This window comes from Pongo abelii, chromosome 19 (assembly GCF_028885655.2).
Source record: "Pongo abelii isolate AG06213 chromosome 19, NHGRI_mPonAbe1-v2.0_pri, whole genome shotgun sequence".
NCBI lineage: Eukaryota > Metazoa > Chordata > Mammalia > Primates > Hominidae > Pongo > Pongo abelii.
Genome location: NC_072004.2, coordinates 67,967,340 through 67,990,662, shown reverse-complemented (window position 1 = coordinate 67,990,662; position 23,323 = coordinate 67,967,340). Strand labels below are relative to the sequence as shown.

The following is a 23,323-nucleotide window of genomic DNA, read 5'->3' as shown; positions in this document are numbered from 1 at the left end:
GTAAACAAAGAAATCTAGCATTGCCATAATTTTTACCTAAACATTTGCTGAGTCTGCTACATTTGAAGATTCCTAGAAAAATACTTTACATTTGCATTATACTTTACAGTTTACAAAGTGCTACCACATTATCTCATTTAATCTTCAAAACCATCCTGTGAGATAAGCCATTCAGATGTTATCTCTACCTCACAAATAGACCAAATTTAGATGAAATAGATCACCTAAGGTCACACAATTAAACAAAGCATTGCACTTCAGTAAGGCCATCTAGCAAGGCTAGGCTAAATGCCCTGTTGAACACATAAAACTAGCAACTAGCAACAAACCTACAGGGTAACATCCCTCCAGCCTGTATAAGGAAAGGACACAGGGGTCTCTTAAGATGACTCCTCCCTACAATTTGTCATTGGTAAATAAGAAAGTGACCAGTAATGATTTTTCTCAGAAAAGACCTTGAAAGGTATGGCTCTGTTAAAAAAAAAAAAAAATGATTTTTAATTGGTTTCTGTAATATGAAGGTATTCATTGTTTATTAAACCTGCAGACAGAAACAAAGCTGCGTTTTTAATGCCCCAGCAGTCTTTTGAGTCTTTTAAATTGACAAGTGCTACATAGTGTAGAATTTTTGAAGTTAAACATCTAGCAAGCAGACTACAGAGAGAACTACTGAGAAAATGTCAATTTTAAGAAACCAGGCCAGGCGCAGTGGCTCACGCCTATAATCCCAGCACTTTGGGAGGCTGAGGAGGGCAGAATCACCTAAGGTCAGGAGTTCAAGAAAAGCCTGGCCAACATGGCGAAACCTCGTCTCTACTAAAAATACAAAAAAAATAAGCTGGTCACGGTGGCGTGCACCTGTAGTCCCAGTTACTCGAGAGGTTAAGGCATGAGAATTGCTTGAACTCAGGCGGCAGACATTGGCAGTGAGCCAAAATCGCGCCACTGCACTCCAGCCTGGGTGACACAGCAAGACTCTGTCTCAATAAAAAACAAAACAAAACAAAACAAACCCAAAACTTGTTTACAGTGTCCCAAGGAATCCAGGAACAGTGTAAATCTGAATCAAGAGTAATTATAATTAATTCATAGCTCAATTTTAAGGAAAGAGTACTGTTGTGATTTTCCTCACCCACCCTCCACTCCTGCACTGAGGAGCTAGAAAATGTAAAGAAGCAACAATGCTACTTGACTGCAGAAGACAGTAACATAACAGACACAAGCTTAGGCATTTCATTTTGTTTTGAAATAGTTTGTACTGTGAAAGGGTACGAAAAGGCTTCAAGAAGCCAGTATGGCCACAGCTCTTGGCTGCCACCATAAACATGAACTATGAAGTGCTATGCTAGGAACTTCCATGATTCTGATTTCTTGCCAGTTTGAAAAACCAAATTATAAATGTGAGGCCATGGTAACACCTACAGACCTAAGAAACTAAACCAGTAGGGTTTCTAGCTAAATGCCAAGGTGAGGCATTTAAAATGTTGGTCAGGGCTGGGCATGATGGCTCACGCCTATAATCCCAGCACTTTGGGAGGCTGAGGCAGCAGAATTACCTGAGATCAGGAGTTTGAGACCAGCCTGGCCAACATGGTGAAACCCTGTCTCTACTAAAAAATACAAAAATTAGCTGGGCATGGTGGTGCACATCTGTAATCGCAGCTACTTGGGAGCCTGAAGCAGGAGAATCACTTGACTTCAACCCAGAAGGCGGAGGCTGCAATGAGCCTAGATCACACAACTGCACTCCAGCCTGGGCTACAGAGTGAGACTCCCTCTCAAAAAAAAAAAAAAAAAAAAAAAGAAAAAGAAAAAAACAATAAATAAATACAAATGGCCGGGCGCAGTGGCTCACGCCTGTAATTCCAGCACTTTGGGAGGCCGAGGTGGGCAGATCATGAGGTCAGGAGATCGAGACCATCCTGGCTAACATGGTGAAACCCCATCTCTACTAAAAATACAAAAAATTAGCTAGGCGTGGTGGCAGGCGCCTGTAGTCCCAGCTACTCAGGAGGCTGAGGCAGGAGAATCAGTTGAACCTGGGAAGCAGAGGTTGCAGTGAGCCCAGATCGCATCACTGCACTCTAGCCTGGGCAACAGAGTAAGACTCCATCTCAAAAAAAAAAAAAGAATTCAGAGGAAAGCAAACTCTGAGTCAAGAACCTTCACCTCTATGAGAACCAGAATCACCTATGGAGTTTAGAAATATAGATGCCTGCCTGGGTGTGATAGCTCACGCCTGTAATCCCAGCACTTTGGGAGGCGAGGTGGGTGGATCACGAGGTCAGGAGTTGAGATCAGCCTGGCCAACATGATGAAACCCCAGTCTCTACTAAAAATACAAAAATTAGCTAGGTGTGGTGGTGTGCACCTGTAATCCCAGCTACTTAGGAGGCTGAGGCAGGAGAATAGCTTGAACCCAGGAGGCGGAGGTTGCAGTAAGCCAAGATCATGCCATTGCACTCCAGCCTGGGCAATAGAGTGAGACTCCATCTCAAAAAAAATTTAGAAAAAGGCTGGGTGCAGTGGCTCACGCCTGTAACCCCAACACTTTGGGAGGTCAAGGCAGGCAGATCACGAGGTCATGAGATCAAGACCATCCTGGCCAACATGGCGAAACCCTGTCTCTAGTAAAAACACAAAAATTGGCCGGGCATAGTGGCACACGCATGTAGTCCTAGCTATTCGGGAGGCTGAGGCAGGAGAATCACTTGAACCGGGGAATTGGAGGTTGCAGTGAGCTGAGATTGTACCACTGCACTCCAGAGCCTGGCAACAGTGAGACTCAGTCTCAAAAAAAAAAAAAAGAAAAAAGAAGAAATACAGGTGCCTAGACCCCACTCCACAGCAAATACATCAGGAAGTGGTGTTTTTAAAGCAGTATTTTAATTTTTTCTAATTAAAATCATATATGAACATTCAATTACAAAAATATATAATGTGGCCAGGCGCAGTGGCTCACGCCTGTAATCCCAGCACTTTGGAAGGCCAAGGCGGGCAGATCACAAGGTCAGGAGTTTGAGACCAGCCTGCCCAACATAGTGAAACTCCATCTCTACTAAAAATACAAAAAATTACTTGGGCGTGGTGGCAGGCGCCTGCAATTCTAGCTACTTGGGAAGCAGAGGCAGAAGAATTGCTACAACCTGGGAGGTGGAGGTTACAGTGTGCCAAGATCACGCCACTGCACTCCAGCCTGGGCGACAGTGTGAGACTCCGTCCGAAAAAACAAAAAAAAAATTTTTTTTTCTTGTTGCCAGGTGCAGTGGCTCACGCCTATAATCCCAGCACTTTGGGAGGTCGAGGTGGGTAGATCACGAGGTCAGGAGTTCGAGACCAGCCTGACCAACATGGTGAAACCCCATCTCTACTAAAAATACAAAAATTAGCCGGGCGTGGTGGCGCATGCCTGTAATCCCAGCTACTCAAGAGGCTGAGGCAGGAAAATCGCTTGAACCCGGGAGGCGGATGTTGCAGTGAGCCAAGATCACGCCACTGCACTCCAGCCTGGGCAACAAAGCGAGACTCCATCTTGAAATAAATAAATAAATAAATAAATAGATAGATAAAAATTTTTTACTTTTGAATTTTTTTTTAAATACTTAAAAATATGGACTGCTTCACGAATTTGCGTGTTGTCCTTGCATAGGGGCCATGCTAATCTTCTCTGTATCATTCCAATTTTAGTATATGTGCTGCCTAAGCAAGCACCAGTTTACCATTTTATACAATGCAATGTCATCTTTGACATTATTCCATGAAGATCTCCATCCCTAACAGCTGCCATAGTATTCCACTGTATGGTTTCCTTTTTTTATTATTATGAAGCGATGCTGTTTTGACATTGGCAGTGAGCCAAAATCGCGCCACTACACTCCAGCCTGGGCGACACAGCAAGACTGTCTCAATAAAACACAAAGCAAAACAAAAAAACCCCAAAACTTGTTTATAGTGTCCCAAAGAATCCAGGAACAGTGTAAATCTGAATCAAGAGTAATTAATTCATAGCTCAATTTTAAAAGCTGGCATCTGCATCTTTCTTTTTTTTTTTTTTGAGACAGAGTCTCACTCAGTCGCCCAGGCTGGAGTGCAGTGGCGTGATCTCGGCTCACTGAAAGCTCCACCTCCCAGGTTCATGCCATTCTCCTGCCTCAGCCTCCCCAGTAGCTGGGACTACATGCGCCTGCCGCCACACCCGGCTAATTTTTTTGTATTTTTAGTAGAGACAGGGTTTCACTGTGTTAGCCAGGATGGTCTCTATCTCCTGACCTCGTGATCCGCCCATCTCGGCCTCCAACAGTGCTGGAATTACAGGCGTGAGCCACCGCACCCGGCCAGGCATCTGCAGCTTTCAAAGCTCCACAGGTGATTTTGATGAACATTCTTGGATAAAAGCTACTGCTGTAAGAGGATTGGCAAAAACCATATTCCTCAAGTGAAATTACACACATTACTGCAGACATAAATCAGTTCTCGGGGCCCAGCGCAGTGGCTCAGGCCTGTAATCCCAGCACTTTGGGAGGCCGAGGTGGGCGTATCACCTGAGGTTGGGAGTTCAAGACCAGCCTGACCAACATGGAGAAATCTCGTCTCTACTAAAAACACAAAATTAGCCGGGCGTGGTAGCACATGCCTGTAATCCCAGCTACTCAGGAGGCTGAGGTAATCGCTTGAACCTGGGAGGCAGAGGTTGCAGTGAGCCGAGATCGTGCCATTGCACTCCAGCCTGGGCAACAAGAGTAAAACTCTGTCTCAAAAAGAAAAAAAAAAATCAGTTCTCATAGTTCACTAGAATGCCGGTGAACATTTTATTTTCTCCATCACATTTAGAATAACGATGAAGCAGTAAGGGAAGTAACAACTGATGTGCTTGAAAACAAAACCTCCTCTATATCATATTCAACACCATCCAGTCTAGACCTTTGTTGTACAGCAACGAAACTGGAAGAGCACTGCTTAAAAGATCCTCAGTGTCCCTTTCACCAGAAGAAAGGTAACAGGAGCACCAGAAGCATGATTAGGGTTCCTGTGTGATCTGCTTCTCAGTGAAAGACCTGTTTAACCAAACACCAGGACAATAAGCAAAACACAACTGTCACGATTCCAAGCCTTGGCCCCTAATATCTTTCACTTCTCTGACCTCTCAACTTTATGTTTATAGGTAGTCACATATAGTTACTATATAACTCAGTTTCTTCATCTGTACAACAGACTTAATGACCCTCATGGGATAACTGAGAGGTTAGCTTGTTTTCTTTCTTTTTTTTTTGAGACAGAGTCTCGCTTTGTCGCCCAGGATGGAGTCCAGTGGTGCGATCTTGGCTCACTGTAAGCTCTGCCTCCCAGGTTCACACCATTCTTCTGCCTCAGCCTCCCAAGTAGCTGGGACTACAGGCACCAGCCACCACGCCTGGCTAATTTTTTTGTATTTTTAGTAGAGGCAGGGTTTCACTGTGTTAGCCAGGATGCTCTCAATCTCCTGACCTCATGATCCACCCGCCTCGGCCTCCCAAAGTGCTGGAATTACAGGCGTGAGCCACCATGCCCGGCCCTGAGAGGTTAGCTTTTATGACCCCTGGCATTAATTATCTATTTATATATTTGCACATACACTCTACTTCTTCATTATACACTGCTTGAGCAGTATATATTCAGAGATAGCTCTCTGAAACCCAGTGCACTGAGAAAACTCAATGAGAAAACAACATTTTTGTCCTACAGATCTGGCTGAAATTCATGACTTGGTTTCTCCAAACAGCAGAGCAGTTCCAGAAAACACTCAAGAAGAACCCAGATATGGCTACTATGAATGAACCAAGAACTACAAAACAGAGAAACCAAGATCTTATTTCTGGAGGACTGAGACAGAAGAGCTGCCAGAAACAGAAATCACATTACATATACCAAAAACACAGGAATTTCTTGTGCTTTTCCATTTATCTGGCCCAGGGAGGAGAATAGTCACAAAGTTTGTGTAATAAATGGCAAAAGGAGGCCGGGCACGGTGGCTCACGCCTGTAATCCCAACACCCAACACTTTGGGAGGCTGAGATGGGCGGACCACCTGAGGTCAAGAGTTTGAAACCAGCTTGACCAACATGGTGAAATCCCATCTCTACTAAAAATACAAAATTAGCTGGGCGTGGTGGCACATATCTGTAATCCCAGCTACTCGGGAGGCTGAGGCAGGGGAATCACTTGAACCAGAGAGGTGGAGGTTGTAGTGGACTGAGATCGTGCCACTGCACTCTAGCCTGGGCAACAAGAGTGAAACTCTGTCTCTAAATAAATAAATAAATGGCAAAAGGAATTTACCTTCCAAGGAGTAAAGGAAGGAAGTAAATTCTGGATACAAACAAAATTTTAACGAAATTTGTGACTTTTTTTTTTTTGAGACGGAGTCTGGCTCTGTCACCCAGGCTGGAGTGCAGTGGCATGATCTCGGCTCACTGCAACCTCCGCCTCCTGGGTTCAAGCAATTCTCCTGCCTCAGCCTTCCAGGGCGTGCACCACCACACCCGGCTAATTTTTGTATTTTTAGTAGAGATGGGGTTTCATCATGTTGGCCAGGATGGTCTTGATCTCTTGACCTCATGATCCGCCCACCTCAGCCTCCCAAAGTGCTGGGATTACAGGCACAAGTCACCGTACCTGGCTATTTGTGACAAAAATTTTAAGATTTCTGATGACCTTTGTAAGTACAAAAATCAGTTTTGGTAATCCACACAGTAAAGTTCCATAAGAAACTTTGGAGGTTGTGATTTCAACCTCAGTTTTTATTTACATGTATATATTTTTTTCTAGCCAATCACCCAATTAAATAAACAGTCTAAGAATTCATATAGCTTTTGCTGCACTCAAGACAAAAATATGGGAATCAGCTCTGATTCCTCATCCTCCATATCCAGTCTCTCACTAAATCCTGGTAATTTTATATCTTAAATATCTTCCAATTCATACTTTTTTCTAGCCCCACTGCTGCTGCTCTATTCCAAGCCACCATCATCTCTTGCAATGGATAACTCCTGATCCAATTCATTTTCAACACTAGCCAGTGATTTCAAAATGAAAATCCATCTCTTCACATCATTATCTGTGGGCATTTGAGCTGAAGGTCCCTGCACCTACACCTATCAATCATAATTACCTTGCGCTTTGCCCAACTTTTCACTTAACCAATTTCCTTAGCTTAAATGTCACTTCCTTAGAATGCCTTCCCTGGAGTCCCAGACTGGGTTAACTCTGTATGAACACGCTCCTGTTGTATTCATTCATCTAACAGTTATCTACTGGGCACCTATTATGTGTGAGGTGCTGGAAAAATGGGGTAGACAAGACAGACAAAATCCTTGATCTCTTAGACCTTATTATTCTAGTGCAGACAAGTGAGTGAGAACTATTGAGTGTGTGCACACATGTGTTTGCAAAGCATGGCACAGACAATAAACAAGAAAATATTACTGATAAATGTTACAAAGCAAATCTCTTTAGAATAACATTTAAACAGAAACCCGAACTACAAGGAGACAACTCAGCCAAAATAAGAAAAGCACTCCAAGTTTAGGGAATAGGTGGTTTGAAAGTCCTAAGGTGAGAATGAGCTTGCTTTATCTGAAGAAAAGAAACATGGCCAGGTGGAAAGACCTTGACTAGACTGAGGGAATGGGAGGCAGGAAGAACATGACAATTATTTTGCATATCACTTCTTACTTCATTCCTTTTTCCATCTAGTTCTTTTTACCATTCCATTTTCTTTCCCCCTCTTTTAACCCCAGTTTAGGCTGAAGATCTAGTCAGTTAATGGCTATCAAAGTTCATAACTGCAGATCTTCTAGCTTTTTTTTTTTTTTTTTTTAAGATGGAGTTTTACTCTTGTTGCCCAGGCAGGAGTGAAGTGGTGTGATCTCAGCTCACTTTAGAACTCTGCCTCTGGGGTTCAACCGATTCTCCTGCCTCAGCCTCCCAAGTAGGTGGGATTACAGGTGCCTGCCACCATGCCCAACTTTTTTTTTTTTTTTTTTTTGAGACAGAGTCTCACTCTGTTGCCCAGGCTAGAGTGCGGGGGCACGATCTTGGCTCACCGCAACTTCTGCCTCCAGGGTTCAAGTGCTTCTCCTGTCTCAGCCCCACCAAATAGCTGGAATTACAAGCACGCGCCACCATGCCCAGCTAATTTTTTAATTTTTAGTAGAGACGGGGTTTTACCATGTTGGCCAAGCTGCTCTTGAACTCCTGACCTCAGGTGATCCACTCACCTCGACCACTCAAAGTACTCAGGTTACAGGCGTGAGCCACCATGCCCAGCCAGATCTTTTTTTTTTTTTTTTTTGAGACAGAGTTTCACTCTTGTCGCCCAGGCTGGAATACAATGGCGCCATCATGACTCACCGCAACCTTCGCCTCCCGGGTTCAAGTGATTCTCCTGCCTCAGCCTCCCGAGTGGCTGGGATTACAGGCATGCGCCACCATGCCCAGCTACGTTTGTATTTTTAGTAGAGACGGGGTTTCTCCATGTTGGTCAGGCTGGTCTCGAACTCCTGACCTCGGGTAATCTGCCTGCCTCGGCCTCCCAAAGTGCTGGGATTACAGGTGTGAGCCACCATGCCCGACCAGATCTTCTAGCTTTTAATACTATCTATTAAAAAAAAAAAAAATTAGCAAGGCACTGTGGCTTACACCTGTAATCCCAGCAGTTTAGAAGGCCAAGGCAAGGGTTGTGGGGTGGTTGAGGCCATGAGTTTCAGACCAGCCTGGGCAACATAGCGAGACTCCATCTCTCTCTCTTTTTTTTTTTTGAGAGGGAGTCTTGCTCTGTTGCCCAGGTTAGAGTGCAGCTATCTTGGCTCACAACCTCCACCTCCCGGGTTCAAGCGATTCTCCTGCCTCAGCCTCCCGAGTAACTGGGATTACAGGCGCCCGCCACTGAGCCTGGCTAATTTTTCTATTTTTAGTAGAGACAAGGTTTCACCATCTTTGCCAGGCTGGTCTTGAACTCCTGACCTCGTGATCCACCTACCTCAGACTCCCAAAGTGCTGAGATTGCAGGTGTCAGCCACCGCGCCCAGCCGTGAGACTCTATCTCTAAAAGATTAATTAATTAGGCCGGGCGTGGTGGCTCAGGCCTGTAATCCCAGCACTTTGGGAGGCCGAGGTGGGCAGATGACCTGAGGTCAGGAGTTCAAGACCAGCCTGACCAACATGGAGAAACCCAGTCTCTACTAAAAATACAAAATGAGCTGGACGTGGTGGCGCATGCCTGTAATCCCAGCTACTCGGGAGGCTGAGGCAGGAGAATCGCTTGAACCCAGGAGGCAGAGGTTGCAGTGAGCTGAGATCACAGCATTGCACTCCAGCCTGGGCAGCAAGAGCAAAACTCTGTTTCAAAAAAAAAAAAAAAAAGGAAAGAAAAGAAAGAAACAACAAATTAGCTGGGCATGATGGAAGGCGCCTGTAATCCCAGCTACCCAACTACTTGGGAGGCTAAGGCAGGGAGAACTGCTTGAACCCGGGAGGCAGAGGTTGCAGTGAGGCCAGATCACGACACTGCATTCCAGCCTGGGCAACAGAGCAAGACTCTGTCTCAAAAATAAAATTAAAAAAAAAAAAAAAAAAAAAAAAAAAAAAAGACGCAGAGGACAGGTCTCGGAAAAAAAAAATACAAAAAGGTAAACAATGCAAGTTCAAGTAAGAGTCCGAAATGGCAAGCATACATAATTACCAAAAGCAGTATAAGCAATAAAAAGTAGCCATAAACACACTATAGGAGATTGGAGGAAGAACTGGCGAGGGCATCAGGAAACATTTTGAAAAGCTGAGTTTGAAACCAGGCTTTACTAGCATTTGAAAAGGTGTACTGGTAGGGCAATTTGGCTTCAGGAACTGTTGTAAACAAAGGCAGTGTGACACATATAAACCAGTTTGGGCTGCAGCTGACTGAATAGGAAATATTTTCTACAAGGTTTCCTCCCATTTAAAACAAAGGCCAAAGTCCTCAGTGTAACACTTACATTCTTCGGTTCCTATTCCAGACTAATTATGTCCCTTCTTCCCTCACAAAATCTACATTCCTGTCAAAGACTATAACCTGGCCATAACCTGAACATATCCTATGTTTCCTCCATAGCTTTGCTCATCTATTAGTATTAAGAAGTGTGGGCTTAGGCCTGGCATGGTGACTCACGCCTGTAATCCCAGCACTTTGGGAGGCTGAGGCAGGCGAATTGAGGTTGGGAGTTCGAGACCAGCCTGACCAACATGACCCCATCTCTACTAAAAATACAAAATGAGCTGGGTGTGGTGGCGCATGCCTGTAATCCCAGCTACTCCAGAGGCTGAGGCAGGAGAATCACTTGAACCTGGGAGGCGGAAGTTGCGGTGCGCCAAGATTGTGCCACTGCACTCCAGCCTGGGCATCAAGAGTGAAACTCCGTCTCAAAAAAAAAAAAAGAAGTGTGGGCTTGGTAGGGCGCAGTGGCTCGTGCTTGTAATCCCAGCACATTGGGAGGCCAAGGCAGGTGGATCACTTGAGGTCAGGAGTTTGAGACCAGGCTGGCTAAGATGGTGAAACCCCAACTCTAGTAAAAATACAAAAATCAGCCAGGTGTGGTGGCACACGCCTGTAATCCCAGATACTCAGGAGGCTAAAGCAGGAGAATTCCTTGAACCTGGGAGGTGAAGGCTGCAGTGAACCGAGACTGCGCCACTGCACTCCAGCCTGGGATACAGGACAAGACTCTGTCTCCAAAAAAAAAAAAAAAAAAGTGTTGGTTGGGCTCTGTGGCCCACACCTGTCATCTCAGCACTTTGGGAGGCCGAGGTGGGTGGATCGCTTCAGGCTAGGAGTTTGAGACCAGCCCAGCAACATGGTGAAACCCCGTGTCTACTAAAAATACAAAAAAAAAAATTAGCCAGCATGGCACAGCTGTAGTCCCAGCTACTCAAGAAGCTGAGGCACGACAATTGCTTGAATCCAGAAAACGGGGTTAGGATGCAGTGAGCTGAGATCACACCACTGCACTCCAGCCTGGGTGACGGACCAAGACTCTGTCTCAAAGGAAAAAAAAAAAAAAAAAAAAAAAAAGTGTGCTCCTGACTGGGCTTGGTGGCTCACACCTATAAATCAGTACTTTGAGAAGTCGAGGCGGGTGGATCACTTCAGGCCTGGAGTTCAAGACCAGCCTGGCCAACATGGTGAAACCCCATGTCTACTAAAAATACAAAAATTAGCCAGGTGTGGTGGTGCATGCCTGTAATCCCAGCTACTTGGGAGGGTGGGGCACAAGAATTACTTGAACCAGGCAGGCAGAGGTTGCAGTGAGCCAAGATCTTGACACTGCACTCCAGCCTCAGTGACAGAGCAAGACTGCCTCAAAAAAAAAAAAAAAAAAAAAAAAAAAGTGTTGTGCTCCTGTACAGGGCCAACAGTCAAAATCCTATCCATTCTTCAAGACCCAGCTTAAAAATGCTACTTTCTCCATGAAGCCTACCCAACCTAGCTAAATAATATTTCTCTTTTCTTTGGGGTTCCCAAAGCATTTTGTTTCTATTTTTACTTGCACACACAATTAAAGGTAGGTCTGGAACCTGAACAAGTTGTTGAACCCTATATGGACAATAAAGATGGATGTCTCAGGTGAGGCACGGTGGCTCATGCCTGTAATCCCAGCACTTTGGGAGGCTAAGGCGGGCAGATCTCCTGAGGTCGGGAGTTCGAGACCAGCCTGACCAACATGGAGAAACCCCATCTCTACTAAAAATGCAAAATTAGCCGGGCATGGTGGTGCATGCCTGTAATCCCAGCTACTTGGGAGGCTGAGGCAGGAAAATCACTTGAACCCAGGAGGCTGAGATTGCGGTGAGCCGAGATTGCACCATTGCACTCCAGCCTGGGCAACAAGAACAAAACTCCTTCTCAAAAAAAAAAAAGGATGATTGTCTCAGAAGCATCAGGGAATAGAATTCCAAAGCTATAAGCTTTTAAGGGAATAAGCAGCAAGATAAATCTGATCCATAAGCCTTAAAGAGAAAACAAGAAAGAAGTACCTTTTGTTGAAAGAATCAGCAACTACATACCAATCATCAAAAGGCAGGTGAAGGCATGTGTAGTATATTCAGGTGGTAGTCTTGTTTCTAAACTGCTTTTAGTCTGTAAGCTGTGGCTGTTTGCGAAGCAAATGCTTTCCAGATGGAAAACTTGACTAAGCAGAAAACAAGAACTTATGCCACACACACAGTTAGCAGGAGTTTCTCTTTTTTGGAGACGGAGTCTTGCTCTTTCACCCAGGCTAGAGTACGGTGGTGCAATCTCGGGTCCCTGCAACCTCCACCTCCCAGGTTCAAGCAGTTCTCCTGCCTCAGCCTCCCGAGTCACTGGGATTACAGGCATGTGCCACCACGCCCAGCTAATTGTGTATTTTTAGTAGAGATGGAGTTTCTCCATGTTGGTCAGGCTGGTCTTCAATTCCCACCTGAGGTGATCCACCCACCTAGGCCTCCCATAGTGCTGGTATTATAGGCGTGAGCCATCACGCCCAGTCAAGAGTTTCATTTTTAAAGGAACACCAGCCCTTGAAATCCAGAGGATCTAAGGCTAGAATGCTGGTGTGTGAATACATTTTGAATTTTATCTGAGATGTGTTCTGAAACTTGGAAAACCCCTTTGAGTATGTTGACATGGATATTTTGACACGGATTTTTGGGCTGAAAGGCCACAAGAGTCTACAAATGTTAATATGGACACAGAGATACTTCAAACAATCTTTCAAAGGTGAATTTAAGATAAAATAAAAGTGGTTAGAAAGCTAGACCACAATTATGACTACACTGGAAATGTATCAAAACACCACGGTGGCCAGGCATGGTGGCTCACACCTGCAATCCCAGCACTTTGAGAGGCTGAGGTGGGTGGATCACTTGAGGTCATGATTTCAAGACCAGCCTGGCCAACATGGTGAGACCTCATCTCTACTAAAAATACAAAAAAAGTTAGCTGGGCATGGTGGTGTGCGCCTGTATTCCTAGCTACTCAGGAGGCTGAGGCAAGAGAATCACTTGAACCTGGGAGGTGGAAGCTGCAGTGAGCCGAGTGGAGTGTACCACTGCACTCCAGCCTGGGTGACAGAGCAAGACTTGTCTAAAAAAAAAAAAAGAAAAACAAAAACCACCACAGTGGGCCAGGTGCAGTGGCTCATGTCTGTAATCCCAGTACTTTGGGAGGGTTAGGTGGGAAGATTACTTGAGGCCAGGAGTTCGAAACTAGCCTGGGCAACATGGTGAGTCCCTGCCTCTATTTATGTGAGAAAAATAAAAGTTCAAAAAACCCCACCATAAGCTGGGTATGGTGGCTCATGCCTGTAATCTCTGCACTTTGGAGGCCAAGGAGGGTGGATCACCTGAGGTCAGGAGTTCAAGACCAACTTGGCCAACATGATGAAACCCCATCTCTACTAAAAAAATACAAAAAATTAGCCAGGCGTGGTGGCAGGCGCCTGTAATTCCAGATACTTAGGAGGCCTGAGGCAGGAGAATCACTTGAACCGAGGAGGCGGAGGTTGCAGTAAACTGAGATTGCGCCACTGCACTCCAGCCTTGGCAACAAGAGCAAAACTCCGTCTCAAAAAAAAAAAAAAAAAAAAAAAAAAAAAAGCCACCACATTGTACCCCGTAAGGATACACCATTCTTGTCAGTTAAAAGTTAATACTATAGGCTGGGCGCGGTAGCTCACGCCTGTAATCCCAACACTTTGGGTGGCCGAGGAGGGTGGGTCACCCGAGGTCAGGAGTTCAAGACCAGCCTGGCCAACATGGCAAGACCCCCATCTCTACTAAAAATACAAAAATTAGCCGGGCGTTGTGGGGGGCCCCTGGTAGCCCCAGCTACTCTGGAGGCTGAAGCAGGAGGATGGCTTGAACCTGGGAGGCGGAGGTTGCAGTGAGCTGAGATCGCGCCACTGCACTCCAGCTTTGGTGACAGAGTGAGACTCTGTCTCAAAAAAAAAAATTAATACCATAGTTCTGTTACACACTCAAAGTGTCAACTATTATTTTAAAAGGCACAATTTCACAGACAAATTAGGTCGCCCCCTTCTGGTCATCAAAGTATAAATGCTAAAGGCAGGAAAGATTTAATACAAATTATTCTACACAAATACTGACAAGATCTAAATTTTGTCCATATCTGAGTAACTTCAAATAACCTTGGAAAGGCTATTCAATTTTTCAACAGACATTGCTACTGGTAAATTATTGTTCAGGTCAATACAAAGGACACAGAAGATTTTTCAAGATTCTTTTAAAACAGATATATTCAAGCTATTTGCTTGCTGACGAAACCCAGAATCTGAGGACTGAGGTATTTAAAATGGCCAGTTGCACAGCCTGTATACCTTTTCTATATTTAGTACCAGAGTAAGTGCAAAACTGAAGCTAACCATTCTGGGCAACAGAGACTGTCCTACAAAAAAGAAGCCATGCATGGTGGCATGAGACTGTAGTCCTAGCTACTCAAGAGGCTGTGGTGGGAGGACTGCTTGTGTCCAGCAGGTTGAGGCTTCAGTGAGCCATGATGCCACCACTGCACTCCAGCCTGGCAACAGAGCGACACCCTGTCTTAAAAAAACAAAAAACAAACAAACAAACAAAACAAAGAAACTAACTGAGGCTAAGACAAACATGGCAAAGCAACAGTTTAACTCCGCCAAATGTCACAGATACAGGACAAGCAAACTACTATGCACATTAATTTGGCTAACAGAGTTCTCAGAATGGATCTCAAAGCTCCCCTATTTATCATTCATTCATCAACAATCTGAACGGCCTACTATGTGCCAGGCACTGATGAACAAGAGGTACAGCCCCATTTTTTCATTTTTCTTTTTCTGAGACAGAGTTTTGCTCTTGTTGCCCAGGCTGGAGTGCAATAGTGCGATCTCGGCTCATGGCAACCTCCGCCTCCCGGGTTCAAACGATTCTCCTGCCTCAGCCTCCCAAGTAGCTGGGATTACAGGTGTGCACCACCACACCCAGCTAATTTTGTATTTTTAGTAGAGACGGGGCCAGTATAGCCCCATTTTATGGGAGCCCATAAACTAGCAATTAGCCTTCTACTCCAGAAACTCTTCGTGGAAAGAACCTATGAAGTGAAAATCTACCAAATCTAATGCAAAATCTCTTACACCACTGCAGATGGGATTTTTTTTTTTAAAAAGGGAGGTTTTGCTAGATAAACCACTAGAGGATGCCAAAATTTAATGAATTATTTTCAAATGGTGTGAACAACAAAAAGAAACATTTTCCTAGTCCTTAAAATGGGCACAAGAATGAGTGCTATTTTTCTTTAGAGGTATAGTTTGTAAGTTATAGGTATCTTGTATTCAGAAATGCAGAAGACCAGGGTAACTTACTTACCACTAGGCTTCTATTTACATTCAAAACTATTTATTTCACACATCATCTATCTATCTATCATCTATCTTTTCTTTTTTTTGAGACAGAGTCTCCCTCTGTTGCCCGGGCTGGAGTGCAGTGGCGCGGATCTCGGCTCACTGCAACCTCTGCCTCCAGGGTTCAAGCGATTCTCCTGCCTCAGCCTCCTGAGTAGCTGGGACTACAGGCATGCGCCACTGGGCCCAGCTAATTTTGTATTTTTAGTAGAGACGGGGTTTCACCATGTTGGTTGGCCAGGATGGTCTCGATCTCTTGACCTCATGATCCGCCCGCCTCAGCCTCCCAAAGTACGGGGTTACAGGCGTGAGCCACCGCGTCCGGCCTTTTTTTTTTTTTTTTTTTTTTTTTTTTTTTTTTTTTTTTTTTTTTTTGAGACAGAGTCTCTCTCTGTTGCCCAGGCTGGAGGGCAGCGGCGCCAATCTCAGCTCACTGCAACCTCCATCTCGGGTTCAAGCAGTTCTCCTGCCTCAGCCTCCCAAGTAGCTGGGACTACAGGCGCCCGCCACCACACCGTGCTAATTTTTCTATTTTTAGTAGAGACGGGGTTTCACCATGTTGGCCAGGCTGGTCTGGAACTCCTGACCTCAGGTGATCCGCCCACCTCAGACTCCCAAAGTGCTGGGATGACAGGCTTGAGCCACTGCGCCCGACCCTACTATTTATTTTTTTAATGAAAAACAATTTAGGATACAGCAGCCACTGAAGAAAAATATCACCACAGGGAAAACCGTAAATGACTTCAGGTCCTCCAGTCCCCCGAAGCTTCATTAAGGTGCCACCGGTTTCAATACAAGTGCTTTTCAATCACACCACTTTCATATAAAAGTCTATAAGGCACTTAGGGAGGAACACCGGCATTAATTTCCCCATTGTATTCCTGAATCTATTCCAATGTCTTGGACCTTTCACAATCTTGCCAAACTGCTGATGTGACTCTTAACACAATTGAGGAGGCTACTTTACCCTGGGCTAGAGGTTCTAGTATATAACTGATTATAGCTGAACTTTTTGTAAATTCCACCTCAATTGCGTTAAACCAACACGTCTAAATGTAACACCAATTTATGAAAAACCCTCATTTGAAACTTTGAAAAAGAGGTAAAATATGGCCAGGCGCGGTGGCTCACGCCTATAATCCCAGCACTTTGGGAGGCCGAGGCGGGAGGATCACGAGGTCAGAAGTTCGAGACCAGGGTGACCAATACGGTGAAACCCCGTCTCTACTAAAAATACAAAAATTAGCCGGGCGTGGTGGCGTGTGCCTGTAATCCCAGCTAGTCGGGAGGCTGAGGCAAGAGAATCGCATGAACCCGGGAGGTGGAAGCTGCAGTGAGCCAAGATCGCACCACTGTACTCCAGCCTGGGCGACAGAGACAGACTCTTCTCAAAAAAAAAAAAAAAGAGGTAAAATATTGCTCACTCTGTATTCAAATTTTCCAACAAGGAAAAGCTGGCTAAAAACAGAAGGGCCCACGAAACAAATACTACCTCACAATCTCACATAATTTTCTTATGTCTCCCAATTTCTCGCACCTCACACGATCTCACAATCTCTCACTACCTCACGCCGTTCCTTAACTATTAACTCATCTACATACTTTTACAATTTCATAACCTTTGTGAGACCAGTTACGATCCCACACAAAAACGTATGGAACTAATTTTGAATCAAAGCAAGAACTCCACTTGGACTTTTTTTAACTCCCCAAAGGAATCATGGAGTGAAGGTAGTAGGAAACCTGGAAAAGTGAAAAAAGCGTATTCATCCTCCCTTCACACATTATTCTTACAGCCTCCCCACTGTAAGGACCCATCAGGATGCAAGGGCGGCCTGCTTTCCCCTTTTTTCTTACATACCTTACAGAAATATTCTCGGGATCTCCGCCCTACTTATCCTAACAGCTCCTCCCCTTCCAAAGCCAGGCCCAGCAAACGCCTGCCCCTCCCCCTCCGTGTCCCCTTTCCCAATTTATTCCACACATCTCCTCCTCCAATCAGCACACCTTGTGCGGCCCAGGGCCCTCTTCCAATTCACTCGACGTTACTCCTCCGTAGTCCTGCAAAGCCAGGTTCCTCTGGCAGTCCCAGCCGGACCCGGCGTCCTCCGAATACAGTTACAAACCTCGGGTCGTGCGGTCGTCAGCGCCTCCTCACGCCTATCCAAGCCTCAAGCCTGTCCCCTTCCGCCCTATCCCGCAGCCGCCCAGCCAAGCAACATTGTTCCAGACCACCCGGGCCCCGAAGAGCGGCCCCTAAGTGCTCGGCCCACCCCCAAGCACTTCAGTCTCTGGCTCAGGATTCGCGCCCCGCCCTCTCCATCCTTCACGCAGCTGGCACCGACGCCTCAGCGACAGGCGAAGAGCTCAGCGCGGGAAGCGGAGAAGCAGGACGCTGGATCCGGGCGCGCTCCCCGCTCCTAACCTCCGCCTCGAAAGCGCGGCCCCTCACGCAGGGCTCCCGCCGCCGCCGCCGCCGCGCCCCCTCCCCCAGCTCTCCCGCCTCCAGCGGGCTCCTCACCTCAGAGCAGCGCCCGAGAGCCCGAGAGGAATCGGTGCTGCGCTACTGGCGCGTCGCGTCGGGTCGCCTGGGGAAGTGGCGCCCAGGAAGGCAGCAAGCCGGGTGGCCGCAGTGGAGTCCCTCACTGAAGCGGCGTACCGCAGGCCCCGGCCAACGGCCCTCCCCTCAGCCGAACAAAAGAGCCTCGCACTCTGCGCTGCCCGCCGCTCGCACCGCGCAGGCGCGACGACCAGCCGCACGGCACCATGGGCCTCGTGGCGGCGGCGGCGGCGGCGGCGGGGGGGTGGGGGCGGGGGGAGTGTCTGTCCAAGACTACAAGGCCCGAAGCGCCGCGCGCCGCGCGCGCACAGTAGGTGAGGGTGGTAGGGACTTCTAGTTTTTAAACTGTAACGGTGGAGAGATTGCAGCGTAGAGCGTTGTAACCTAGAATATTAGAACATATGGGCCAGGGGCAGTCGCTCACGCCTGTCATCCCAGCACTTTGGGAGGCCGAGGCGGGTGGAAAACCTGAAGTCAGGAGTTCGAGACCAGCCTTACCAACAAGGTGAAACCCTGTCTCTACTAAAAATGCAAAAATTAGCCGGGCGTGGTGGCAGGTGCCTGTAGTCCCAGCTACTCAGGAGGCTGAGACAGGAGAATTGCTTGAACTTGGGAGGCGGAGCTTGCAGTGAGCCGAGATCCAGCCACTGCACTTCAGCCTGGGCGATGGAGCGAGACTCCATCTTAAAGAAAAAAAAAAAGAAAAAATGAGAACATATGATTTTTATAAGCGATCCCCCTGATGCTTGGCCCCCAAAAAATCAACCACTTCTGGATAGTTCTGTAATTCACATCCTCAAAATTTTTGAATCTTAGATTCTTCACCAGAACTTTATCATATCGCCGCTGTGTCAAATTTCCAATGATTTCTTAGTCCTCAATCTCTGCCTCCTCAAATCTCTGTAAAATTCCTACTCAGGCCAGTACGGTGGCTCAAGCCTGTAATCCCAACACCTGGGGAGGCGGAGGTGGGTGGATCACCTGAGGTCAGGGTTTCAAGACCAGCCTGGCCAACATGGTGAAACCCCATCTCTACTAAAATACAAAAATTAGCTGGACGTCGTGGCGGGCGCCTGTAGTGCCAGCTACTTGGGAGGCTGAGGGGGGAGAATCACTTGAACCCAGGAGGTGGAGGTTGCAGTGAGCCGAGATCGCACCATTGCACTCCAGCCTGGGCAACAAGAGCGAAACTTCCTCTAAAAAAAAAAAATACTGCTCAGTGTTAAGATTACTTCCCCTTCGAGGTCTTCCCTGATTCCCTAGAGTAGGTTAGGTCCCCCCATAGGCCTCTCATAGCTTCCTGAATTTTCCCCCTTTTCATTGGCTGCGCCATAAAAATGTCCCCTTTTTCATTGTAATTTGTGCTCACCTTTTTCAGTGTCATTAATCTCCGTCATCACCTTTCACCCAATCATCCCAAGGAAACACATAATTAGGAAAAAAACATGTTTTTAAGCCACAATATAACTAAAGTTTTATTTATTTATTTTTAAGTATCCTTCTAATCAGGAGAAAGAGGGAAACTCTATTGCACTCTACCCCAAAAGGCAAGAGTTTGCATTTATAAGACAGTTTTGCTGATGCAGGCACTGTTCAGGGCAGGAGTTTGCATTTATAAGACAGTTTTGCTGATGCAGGCACTGTTCAGGGCTCTGGAGAACTGTCATGTAAGAAAAACCCAGCCCAGCAATATCATAATAGAGTTTAGCTAAAAGGGCTTCAAGAAAGCACAGAGAAGATGAGAGGTGAAGCCAGCTGGACTTCCTGGGTCCAGTGGGGACTTGGAGAACTTTTCTGTCTTACAAGAGGATTGTAAAATGCACCAATCAGCACTCTGTACCTAGCAAGGGGATTGTAAAATGTACCAATCAGCACTCTGTAAAAACACACCAATCAGCCCTCTGTAGCTAGCAAGAGGATTGTAAAATGCACCAATCAGCACTCTGCAAAATGCATCAATCAGCACTCTGTAAAATGCACCAATCAGCACTCTGTAAAATGCACCAATCAGCAGGAATCTAAAAGTAGCCAATCATGGGGAGGATTGAAAAAAGGGCACTCTGATAGGACAGAAATGGAAAATGGGCAGGGACAAATAAGGGTGTAAAAGCTGGCTCCCCGCCCCTCACCCATTCCCGCTAGCCAGCGGCAGCAACCGGCCCAGGTCAGTTTCCGCACTATGGAAGGTTTGTTCTTTCGCGTTCTTTTGCTTTTCACAATAAATCTTGCTGTTGCTCAATCTTTGGGTCCCTGCCAGCTTTAAGAGCTGTTTTTAACACTCACCATGAAGGTCCGCGGCTTCATTCTTTAAGTCAGGGAGACCACAAACCCACCGGAAGGAATCAACTCCGGACACAAAGAGAGCAATTCTTCCTGAAACATTTGGGCTGGGTTTCTATGAAGAAGCAAGTGAGAAGCATCTCCTCACTTTCTCCTGTAGTGTACTGTTTTTGACTGATGATAATGATGAGAAAATTAGTTGTAATGACAATTAGCTACTATTAATAAGTGCTTTTTTTTTTTTTTTCTGAGGCGGAGTCTTGCACTGTCGCCCAGGCTGGAGTGCAATGGCAAGATCTCGGCCCACTGCAACCTCCGCCTCTCGGGTTCATGCAATTCTCCTGCCTCGGCCTCCCAAGTAACTGGTATTACAAGTGCACACCACCATGCATAGCTAATTTTTTTTGTATTTTAGTAGAGACGGGGGCTTCACCGTGTTGCCCAGCCTGGTCTTGAACTCCTGAGTTCCGGCAATCCACCCGCCTCAACCTGCCAAAGTGCAAGGCTTACAGGCGTGAGCCACCACGCCTGGTTTATTTTTTATTGTATTTTATTTATTTTTATTTATTATTATTTTTTGAGACGGAGTCTAACTCTGTCACCCAGGCTGGAGTGCAGTGGCATGATCTTGGCTCACTGCAACCTCCACCTCCCGGGTTCAAGCAATTATCCAGCCTCGGTCTCCCGAGTAGCTGGGATTACAGGTGCCTACCACCATGCCTAGCTACTTTTTTTGTTTCCCGAGACTGAGTCTTGCTCTGTCACCCAGGCTGGAGGGCAGTGGTGAGATCTCAGCTCACTGCAACCTCCACCTCCCGGGTTCAAGCAATTATCCAGCCTCAGTCTCCTGAGTAGCTGGGTTTACAGTCGCCCGCCACCGTGCCTGGCTAATTTTTGTAATTTTAGTAGAGGGGAGTTTCACCATGTTGGCCAGACTGGTCTCGAACTCCTGACCTCAAGTGGTCCCACTGCCTCCGCCTGCCAAAGTGCTGGGATTACAGGTGTGAACCACCACGCCCAATCTTAATTTTTGTATTTTTGGTAGAGACGGGGTTTCACTGAGTTTTCAGGCTGATCTTGAACTCCTAACCTTGTGATCCCCCCGTTGCAGCCTCCCAAAGTGCTGGCATTACAAGTGTGAGCCACCACACCCAGCCTATTTTTTTTTTTTTTTTTTTTGAGACAGGATGTTATTCTGTCTCCTAGGCTGAAGTGCAGTAGTGCAATCACGGTTCACTGCAGTTTCAACTTCCCAGGCCCAAGTACTCTTTCCCCCTCAGCCTCCTGAGTAGCTTTGAGCCTCACCTTACTCGGCTAATTTTTTCTATTTTGTAGAGACAGAGAGTCTTGTCACATTGTCCAGGCTGGTCTGGGACTCCTGGGCTCAAGCAGGCCTTGACCTGTCTCGGCCTCCCAAAGTGCTGGGATTACAGATATGAGCCACCATGCCTGGCCATAAATTCTTGATTGATTTAATCTCATTTCTGTCTAACTCCCAAACCATATTTCTGTCTACATAAAATGCTGCCATCTCTAATTCCTTGTATTGAGCTGAATTCTGCTCCCCATGGAGATGCCACCTATTTTCCCTAATTCTGGCATCTGTAGCCACACAGTAAGCCTAATCTTTCTTTCACATGTTTCTTCTAATATTGAAGTTCAGCCATCATGTTCCCTGAGGTCTCTATTTAAATGTCATCATTTTCCTAAACTGTATATTACAGGACAACAGTTTCAGATATATCATATTTAGTGTGTTAGTAAATTCTGGCTCTTATATGGGTGTTTCAAGGTGGAGAGGGCCATCACTGCCTTTGTGCTGTATACCATTCTTTTTTTTTTTTTTTTTTTTTGAGACGGAGTCTCGCTTTGTCACTAGGCTGGAGTGCAGTGGCATGATCTTGGCTCACTGAAGCCTCTGCCTCCCGGGTTTAAGTGATTCTCCTGCCTCAGCCTCCCGACTAGCTGGGATTACAATCACACGCCACCAGATGGTCTCAATCTCTTGAGAGTTCAAGACCAGGCGGGGCAACATAGTGAGACCTCATCTAAACAAATAATAATAAAAAATTAGTCGGGCATGGTGGCACACACCTGTGGTCCCAGCTACTTAGGAGGCTTGGGTGGCAGGATCACTTGAGCCCAGGAGGTTGAGGCTGTCTTAATATTAAGACATGTGAGGCCAGGCACAGTGGCTCATGCCTGTAATCCAAGCACTTTGGGAAGCCAAGGCGGGTGGATCATGAGGTCAGGAGTTCAAGACCAGCCTGACCAATATGGTGAAACCCCATCTCTACTAAAAATACAAAAATTAGCAGGGCATGGTGGCGCATGCCTGTAATCCCAGCTAGTCAGTAGGCAGTTTCTTGAGACTTTCCTGATGAGATCAGTGATGAATTTAATAAATGTGATTTTTTTTTACATTGAATAAATGCATCAACATTGGCTGATGTGCATAACTCTGTACCAGTATTTTCTAAATGGCTTCAAACTCCCTATCGCACTTAACCTTTAAGAAATGACTCCATCTCCAAGGTGGTGTGTACTTAAAAAATAAATAAATAAATAAATAAACACTTCCAGTCTCGGCCACATAGGGAGACCCTATCTGTATAAAAATTTAAAAAATTAACCGAGTATGGTGGCACATGCCTGCAGTCCCAGCAGCTCCAAGGGCTGAGGAGGGAGGATGGCTTGAGCCCTGGAGGTTGAGGCTGCAGTGAGCTGTGATCCTGCCACTGCACTCCAGCCTGGGCAACAAAGCAGGACCCTGTCTCAAAAAAACAAAGAAAAGTTACCATTTGTTGAATTTGGGTAGTATCAAAGAAGAGTATTCAGAATTGTTTGAGAAGGCTAAAAATACTCTTCCTTTTCTCAACTACATATCTATGTAAGGCTGAATTTTCTTAATGTACCAAAACAACAGAGCACAACAGAGAAAGGGGAAGCACATATGAGAATCCAGCTATCTTCCTTTTTATTTATTTATTTATTTATTTATTTTTTACAATGGAGTCTCCCAGGCTGGAGTGTAATGGCACGA

General features: G+C 46.0%; 1 protein-coding gene and 1 non-coding gene across 3 annotated transcripts in view; both read right to left on the bottom strand.

The window, feature by feature from the left end:
• Positions 1-18,211, bottom strand: part of CBX1 (chromobox 1) — a 33,499-nt gene extending 15,288 nt beyond the window's left edge. The window contains exon 1 of one of the 2 annotated variants that reach the window (XM_002834246.4): positions 17,962-18,211. The gene's annotated coding sequence lies outside the window, so the exon portion shown is untranslated. Of the gene's footprint in view, positions 1-17,447; positions 17,585-17,961 lie in introns of those variants that run through there. The other variant, XM_009236567.4, reaches the window with a different exon arrangement.
• On the bottom strand, positions 3,605-3,711 carry LOC112129863 (U6 spliceosomal RNA). Its single transcript, XR_002912200.1, has one exon. It is a non-coding gene; the product is annotated as a U6 spliceosomal RNA (small nuclear RNA).
• Positions 18,212-23,323: the final 5,112 nt, after the last annotated feature.